The sequence below is a fragment of the Dysidea avara genome, chromosome 3 (assembly GCF_963678975.1).
Source record: "Dysidea avara chromosome 3, odDysAvar1.4, whole genome shotgun sequence".
NCBI classification, from domain to species: Eukaryota; Metazoa; Porifera; class Demospongiae; order Dictyoceratida; family Dysideidae; genus Dysidea; species Dysidea avara.
In genome coordinates this window covers 9707215-9716566 of record NC_089274.1, presented here as the reverse complement: position 1 = coordinate 9716566, position 9352 = coordinate 9707215, and the positions used below count along the sequence as shown (strand labels likewise).

Genomic DNA, 9352 nt, shown 5'->3' with positions numbered 1-9352 from the left:
TGCTTCTTAGGCTCAATGCAATAGGGATTACAGGGTCACTTCTGAAATGGTTGAGAGATTTTCTGACCAATTACGGGTGGTGGTGAATGGCTGCTACTCTGATTGGTTACCAATTTACTCTTGGGTGCTTCTGGGTTCAGTTCTTGGACCACTATTTTCTTTTGTACACCAATAATTTACATACATGAAGTTGTATCTCACTCTGAGGTTAATGTTTTCACTCATAGGCGGCGGAAAGGGGGGGGGGGGGGGCTAGGGGGCTAAAGCCCCCCTCAGAATGATATCACACCGAAATTATCTTTCTTGGAGTGGGGCTGAAAACCTTGATAAAGATCGAGATACTCTTATAGAGCAGTCACTCTAATAAAGTAGTCAGTGTGTAGCGAGCTATGAAAGGATTTTTATGTAGTTTATCAGCTAGAAATGGTAGCTGGTCAGGTGGAAAGCTCTTGTCAGTTGGTTGCGACCTTTTTTTTTTTTTTTATTTATTTATTTATTTATTTATTTTTTTAAATTTTTTTTTGGGGTCTTACCTTACCAAACTATAGAAATAAGTCTGGGTCAGCCCCCCCTCATATCAACTACTTCCTCCGCCACTGTTTTCACTGCATGATGATTTAGCATTGTATAAAGAGACTAAATCAGGTAGTGACTGTGATCTACTGCAAGAAGATTTGAATAGTGTCTATTTCTGGTTAGATGACTGGCAACTTCCTCTTTGTCCACCTAAATGTGAGGCTCTGTGCATCACAAACAAGTGTTCTCTGATTACTCTGTGCTACTCCGGTGCATGGTCCACCTCAGTATGCTATTAGGAGCTTCATATCACTACTACTTTATGTTGATCCTAACATTGTATGCTAAGGCCACCAAGTGTTTCATTTATCTACGCCACACTCTATGGGGTGCGCAGGGGTCCCACTCCACAGGTTAAATTCACTGCCTATACATGTGTTGTCTGCCCTTTGTTGGAGTATGGATGTCAGCTATAGAATTAACCCTTTTTTCTCAAAAGAACATTCAGTTTCTGGAAAGCATCCAATGTCATGCTGCTCGTTGGGTAGCTATGTGGTAGTGGGTGCCGTGGTCTGTGTTTTCTTGGACCAAATCATCAGATCAATGTTTGGAGCAGTTAGGATGGCCATCTTTAAACTCACACTGTGATTATCTCTCAGTTAATCTACTATACGATATTATTAATACAAAATTCCATTTACAGTAACATTTTATCATTGCGGCTTTTTGTCACACTGTAAATCCTGTTCTGTGTAAGCTTTCTCAGTGTTACTTTGTCTTGTGCGTGTGTATGTGTGTGCACATGTTGTGTTTTCTTGCTTTCTGTGTAATTTTGTGTGCTGTAGTAACCTATATATATGTACTGGGCCTTTTTATGTAATATTTTGGGGAAGCAGCACCCTCATGCAGGCCTAGCCTTTTGGTGCCACCCCTACCAATTAGGATGAACTAGCTAGGTAATAATAAAAATGAATATTCATGGTGAGAGAATGTCTTAACTTTCACTCCATCATTTGTACTTATCAATTTGTGAGTTTTTCATTTCCTTGCCACACCCACTAGTGGGGTTTATTAACCCCATCTGTGGCTGTGTCACAGTGTGTGTGACCAAGAAATACTTTATTTATTAAAAGATGGTTCTCTGTCTCTCTCTTTCCTTATGTAGTCTACAAGTTGAACTGTGCACTGGTCCTTGATCGACGCAACCATTTTATCTACGATCACGTGTTTCTTTAGTTGTCATAGATACTGGATACACGATTTTAAATGGCGAACTACTGGTACTCAGGCAAGATTGTTATTTCGCAGTCGCAGCGAGATAAGTTAATCTCGGGTTATTACACAAGCCCGCTGAATGTGGTCTGTAAGATCGACTTCAATGTAGCCCAGACTTTTCCAAATAGTGCGGAGGATGCATCAGAAGGGCAGACTGAGAAGGACTTAGAGTTCACGGTGACTTTGGAAGAAATGTAAGCAGCAGAAAACTAGTGAATGTACCAGACAGAGATTCAGCTATACAGTATGTCAACAACAACCTTGCTCCTGGCAAATCCGAGGACACCAGCTACATGACTATAGCTAGCCTGCTCAGTACCCGCCATTTGGCTTACTGCCAATTGTGCGGCGAGTTGTAACACCCTAGAGCTAGCTATGTTATTCGAGCAGATTAATAAAGCACTGTAAATTGTGCGAGTCTAATGTTTATAGTGGCAGCGGAATTTTTGTGGGAACCTTGCATCACTGTATAAACAGCATGCAGCCACACCTACTACATCAGTAGTGTACTGTACATACAAATTCAAAATTTTAACATTAACCTTGACTAGTATTATTCTAGCAATTTAGCTTAAATACCATAGGAACTAGCAAATCAATAAATGGGATCGTGTGTAGCCAAAATATTTTGGGGAGAAATATTTTCGAGGTTGAACAATGCCGGTTTTAAATATTTGCAAACAATCACATAAACAAATTTGACTTTCCCACTGCATCAAGAATTCATGAAATCTCTATTCTAACACCTCCTAGTATGTATTTATGCCTTGAAGACGCTGGTACAATGTCCACTTTACAAACATCCTCCTGCTATAATGTCAGCATTTTGTATATACCAGTCAATTTTTTTAGGTTACATGGTATAATTTTGTAGAACATACGTAATCATTATTGGTACCTTTGATTCTTTTCAGTTTACCCCTACGAAATTCTAAGACAGGAGCAAGTGAAGAGCTCATTGACTATGCACATCCTATACAACCACAAACCACAGAACATGATACAGTTGAAAGAAACATTTATCAGCCTATGATATCTGGTAAGATTCCTATCAAAACTGTCGTAGCCTGTTTGTGATACTATCAACTTTTCTTGCAGAATCTCGGAAGGTGAACAACTGAAACTCGTGTTGATTTGGTGTGCATATATACACTATAAATGCACCTATAGGAGCTATGGCAAGTATATTTTTGCACATTTGTTTTTAATAGGATCAAAAGGAGCAAGCCAATGATGAACTAACCCGCTATGACGCCTTCTACACTTCACACAGTGAATATTTTGAAACAGTGGATTCTATGGATGAAAGTGTAAAGTGTCTAACATGTACCAAACAGTGTGACCAAGATTCCACCAAATGTATTAATCCTTGGTACGTATGACTTCCATAGTAGCCATACAGTTGTATTCTGTGAATTCTATCCCACTATAATAAGAAATGCATCATGGTGATCATGCAAATTAATATAATTATATTGTGATAGTTAGAGACAGTTAATTCTGCTTGTGTAAAAGCTGCAGGCATTAATTCCTTAAAATGCTAGTCCTTACTTTTATTTCTTTCCTTTCTTACTTTTTCTTATGAATACTTGCTATAGTTTTCTATAATTCATGTGCATACTGCATGCACAAAGGAAAGAATGGCACCAGGCATATCAGAAAATTACTTACGTACCTCAATACACACCCCAACTATCAACGTTACTGGTGACCATTTTGCTTTGCTATCAACTTATAGTATGTTCACGTTGAGCTGAATCCTCAAAAACATCTAATAAGTCATGGATGCAATTACACACGATCTTGAAATTTGGCTCATTTGTAGTACTGCTTGATCAGCTAAAAATATTTCAAAATCTTTTAGTTCAAATGTTTGACATGATATTTACGGCCAATCAAAATTTTCACAATACATTTCCTATGGGGAAGCCATATAAGTACAGTGTCCATTACAGCCCTTTCCCAAACTTGTAATGGAGCCAAACCGTACGTGTCTGTTGTTGACACCTTTGCTGTTACTAATAATCATCTGGTTAGCTGAAATGTTAACTCTGTTGAGTAAAAATCCACTTTTAATTTTTAGCTGTTTTTCAGGATTCAGCTCAACGTGAACATACTATAGTCCTGCCCATTGTACAAAGCACAACAAAAATCTGTTATATTGACATGTATACAACTCACCTTAGGAAAGAAATGCTTGAAAAAAGGAGAGTATGCTGTTCTTGTTCATCCAAAACTACCAAAGCCTCTTTCAACTTTCAAATGGATGGTTGTTTATTCTGTAAGTTTCATCATTTTGTAGTAAATAAAATACCAACAGAGAATTAACTGCATGTTCATAATATCTATGTATCTCGTGCATTTTTCTTAATAGAAATATAAAGAAAGGACTGGAGTAATTTCAACTGAGTACACACAGTACAGTCAGGGAGATAAGCTTGGAAATGGTGGCTTTGGACGAGTATATGAACTGAAGCGAAGTACAGGACCTAAATCTTTGCCTAAAACCTTAGCAGTGAAAGAAGAAAATCTGGTAATTTTTGTTATGTTGTATACATTATGTCAGGTGTAACCAATTAGTTAATGTGTAATGGACAAATTGCATGAATAACAACCGTTGCCCTTATAGCAACCTTATTATTTTGTAGGTGTCAATGTCTATCCCAAGTTTCAAAATGATAGCATATAATAGGGCATGAGATTTGAATTTGTGGTTTACACATTATCTCATGATCTACATGCTATCCTTTTGAAATTTGGAGGTAGGGATTACTTTAGGTATTCATGCCTTCAAATTATGTAAAATCCAAGTTGCTAGGGGCAAAAGTTATGCATGTCTGTTCATGTCTAGCATTTGCATGCAAAGCTTTCTCTAACTTACATATACCTATTCTCTCTAGTCCCCCACTCCATATGGTTGTAGATTACCTCAGTATATAAACGTTATGGTTAAAGCACCTCTGCATGTGTGTACAGAAAATACAACACGACGGGGCATGTTGAGAGGCTAATACAGCACGAGGCAATGCTGAGTGCTATACTTGCCTCGAGACACACCCCGAGTGCTGTATTTTTCGTACACACAAGCATAGGCAGTGCTTTAAGTGTTTTATTGTATTTCCTAGTCATCTTGCTTGGAGTGATTTTCTTGAGCACCCGAATCGCTCGGTGATTGTCATATAATCTATTGGTAATCATAGAACAAACTAGAAAGATTAGTTTGGCTAGTTTAAGTATTTGACAGTGTCATGTGTGTTCCATCATGCTGTTTGTGTGATTTTTTGTTGCTTTAATTTTCCGTGTCAGACTATCAGTAGGTGTTCACGTTATCTATCTCTAGTCACTTGTAATGGAGTTGCAAACTGTTTTTCTTTATGTATATTTGTAGACTTTCTTTGGTTCATAAGTATGTGTTTGTTCATTTATAGGAGCCACTTATTTATAAGCCAAAAAGGCTTGAGATTGTGCTGGGTTTAGAGCACACTAATGTGGTGCAAGCAGAAGAATATATAGTGGGTATGTTTATTCTTATGCATAGTGACATGCATGCTGTTTGTTAATTAAACATTATCCTGTATGTACATATTATGTGATACTATATTATGTGGCAAACTAATAGTGGCCTTTGATCTGCTCACACACCATACCGATGAACAAAGGGACTAAACTTGAGAACATTAACATAATTTGCACAACACAGCACATACATCAGTGGCCCAAGAAGCTGGCATGCTACACTAGTGTGTTATTAGCAGGAGCAACAATAGTGCAGTTTCATGCACATACTGCTTTGTGTTACCTTATCTGAACAAAACCATTTATAAGTATATAATTCACATACCAAATTTGAGTGTACTCACTGAGGGAATTCCTGAGATATGAGCCCCAAAATTTGCTTAATTTTATTTTCTTCCTACTTCTTCTTTGGTTTGTACACTTACAAGCACTAGAAGTGTTGTCCAATTACCTGGCACACAAAAAGAGGCAAGTTTTGGCACATAGTTTGGTATGATAGTTGTGGGATTCAATGGCAGATCCAGCATGTGGCATTTGGGACAAATTCCCCCCTCCTTTCATAGTGCCATTTCCTTATACTGTATGCAAGGAAATTTTGTCGTCAAAAAAACTTGACAAATTTGACGAATCAGTTTAATTCGTCAAATTTAAATTCGTCAAATGTTTATAAGCGCCCTTAAAGTACAGATTTTGCCTACAATTTCTTGATTTTCATCAACATTTTATTCGTCAAATCTGCTGAAGTCTGAATTCGTCAAATTTTTCTTATGTCAAAATTTCCTTGCGTGCGGTAGCAGAGCTAGCTATCACTTTGATATGCCAGTAAAGCCAAAATCAGTTTATTGCTCAAGAAACACTGACATATCAAATAGTTTTAGTTTGAAAGGAAGACATATCTGCTCCCTTTACTGCAAAACCAAAGTTTACCAAACTCAAACTGACCACCAGCACCTTCGTGTGTAGTAAGTGCCTCTAAAAATAATTATCGTTTGGCAGATGTTCAAGCCATTTATATAGTTGTTGCTCAAGTTTTTGTAACTGCTTTTACAACCTTCTGCACATGCAATGGCCTAAATGGTACAATTCAACAGTGAACACTACTGAGAAGTTATTGTTTGCAGCAGCTATGTGTATATTTCAACTATAACAAATTGTAGCTAACTTAATACTAGCTACTCAGAGTGGCCTCCCTTTTTAAATAGTATTATAGATCTGAATTCGTTTGTGCCCCTCTCCTCCCCTTGCCAGATCCTGGATCCGCCCCTGGGATTATTAATGATTATTCATGTAAATATATCAGACCAATCTGTTGTCATGCCTACAAGGTAAACTGCTTATGGGAATAAGTCGAACATCAGTCTTCTGATAATTTAACCATTGTACATCATTCAAACTTTGTGGTTAGGAGTGTTAACCATCATGCATGCACCGAGTATAAAAGCAAAGCCAAGTTAACATGTGTAACAAATGACTACAGAACAGTTACACAGAACAGAAAAGATGTGCACAAAAACCTTTGATGAAAAAATGGAATGCATTCAAACCAGTGATCACTAAACTTCAACTGGTATGCCCACTAGCTAGTACTGTAGCCAGTTACCTCCTCCCTTAGTTTCTATTAAAATTTTAGCTTAGCTGTAGTAATGAAATTTGTTCTTTGACTGCTGTATTTACCTTTAAAAACACATATAACTTTCGAGGAATATCTGTTTATACAAAACACAGGCTTATATGGCCAGGTAACTTGGCTTGCATAGTTCCATTACCCTAAAACCAAATATCAAAACAAAGTTTATTCATTGGGGTACTAGGGGAAGGTACTTGTTATGAAGTGATGAAGAACAGTGACTAGTTTTATCACAATGCCACATTCTAAGTCTTGTCCACCGTAAGGTTTGAGTCACTTGAGCTTACTGGTCATTGAATGGCAAATTGGCCAATGGTTATTTGGAGTAGTTTTTTTTCAAATTCCAGACACCACATAACAACGGGCTACATCTAATTTCCGGACACTACTATGCATGCACCATAGCTGTGTTTGTATTTATTTGCAGTGAGGGTGGTGTCACCCAATTGTCCAGTTGAATAATCACATGTGTTGGTGCATGCATAACTCATTTAAGGATTTCAGTGTGTAAAGGAAAGAGGTGTCTTGTAGCTATATCTACGTAGCTAGAGTCAGATTTACTTAAGTTGGTACCATGTAAGTGATTTAGCTAGCTATGACAGTCTAGCACTGACCTAATGGCCTCTTTAACTATGCAGCTTTAAGCCCAAATTGTCACTGCAATTATTTATTAGCAAGTTGGCTATGTACATATAGATATATGTTGTGTGAAATCTTTCCTATAAAAAATGTATTACTGTATTGCTAAAGCTGACTTGAAATGCCATAAATAACCTGTTTTCTGCAGTGATTTTCTGGAATACGTGCATTGGTGGCACAGGTATAGTTTATATTGAGGGTTAGTTAATTGGCTCCTTGGCAACTGTGATAAAAGGGGAGAGAAGGTTGATTATTGCTTGCCAACCACAGGGGCTGGCTATGTAGCATGATGTGCATTGACAGACTTGTAGTTAGCTAAAAGAATAGTGCTTCTTTGCGATGTCAAAATAATTTCTTTCCTGTCTGGTATATGCATCACTGCTCTATTAATTTATGGTCCAGAAGACCTCAGCTCTTAAATCTACAGTGGCTGCACTATGCTCCTACAATTCTAATGCAAGAGCAAGCGGTGTATGTACTTCAAAGTAGTGCAGTTTCATTTGCAGCTAGTAGCTGGGTCTGGGTAATATAATGATGTCAATGTGATGCATGGTGTCTGTAGAATGACCATTTACTCTAAATTGGATCAACTGGTATTGAGTCATCAAGTTCTAAAGTAGAGGTATGTAAAGGTTACAAGCTGAAATTTATGTGTTTTCATAGCATGTTTTGGTCCTTGTACTTTCGTTGTAGAATAAATTTCTAGGTATCATATTACATCATGAGTAAGTGATTTCATAGCCATGGGATAAAGATAAACATTTCTAAAATTACAGTGCTTTGTTTACAACCATGCGTGGTGGCCGATATATCGGCCTTTGCAGCTTCAACTAAGGGTACCTGTTCTATTAGCTAGATCAAAATATTAAAATCTAATAATACAGTGCAAGGTGCTATCATAAAGCTAACTCTTTTATGTATGTACAAAGCCAGAGTTAAAATGTATTGAAACTATAAGGCAGTAGCCAAGATTCTTCAATAGTAATCATGTCAGTGTAGGTTTGTCATTATTATATTGTTTGGCATTAATGATTACAGTCAATAAATGCTTGGCTGATTTAATTTAAAACTTTTATGAATCCTGAAGGTTGCATCATCTTTCACAGTGACTGCTTGGTTGCACATATTAGCATGGGTAGCAAATGTATTTTGTACTTGCAGTATTTACATATGCATGTGTATATTTGTGTAGGTGATAAAGTGGGCATAAACGAAAGACACACCTTTTTGTTTGTTATGCCTATTATGGAACATAGTGAGTTATGTATATATGTACTGCAATTGCAAGGCCGGCTCTGGAGGGGGGCCATGGCCCACCCAACATTTTCCCAGCTACAGTTAACTTGACTAGTATGTTGTAGACTAACAGTGTGAGAAGCCATACAATTATGCGTGCAAGTCTGCTAGTAAAACTTACATTCAAACTTACCAAAACTTCTTGTAAACTATACTAAGCACTAGTCTGTACTGCATGAAATAGGTTAGAGGACTTAGATACTGTGCTACAAGTCTACCAGTCTCTCAAACACGGAGTGTTACGGAAAAGTCTTGGCAAGAGCATGCATCAAAATATTTGTGGGTGCCTTTTTGTCTATGTGGTACAATTTAGGCTACACCACTATTACAGTATCAGTACTGTGGTCATTATTCATCTAGCTACTGGCCAATAAGCTTAGATTGAATGCTTATACATGAACAAATTCAGTGTAGTTATTGATTGAAATATTGGATAACTATGCCCAACTGAAATTAGGCTGCATTTCCTAGGTGATAATTTTA

The 9352-nt window shown here is 37.4% G+C and overlaps 1 long non-coding RNA gene across 1 annotated transcript; it reads left to right on the top strand.

The window, feature by feature from the left end:
• The first annotated feature begins 3017 nt into the window (after window positions 1–3017).
• On the top strand, window positions 3018–5309 carry LOC136251000 (uncharacterized). Its single transcript, XR_010698875.1, has 4 exons — window positions 3018–3163; window positions 3978–4072; window positions 4166–4324; window positions 5220–5309. It is a non-coding gene; the product is annotated as an uncharacterized lncRNA (long non-coding RNA).
• Window positions 5310–9352: the final 4043 nt, after the last annotated feature.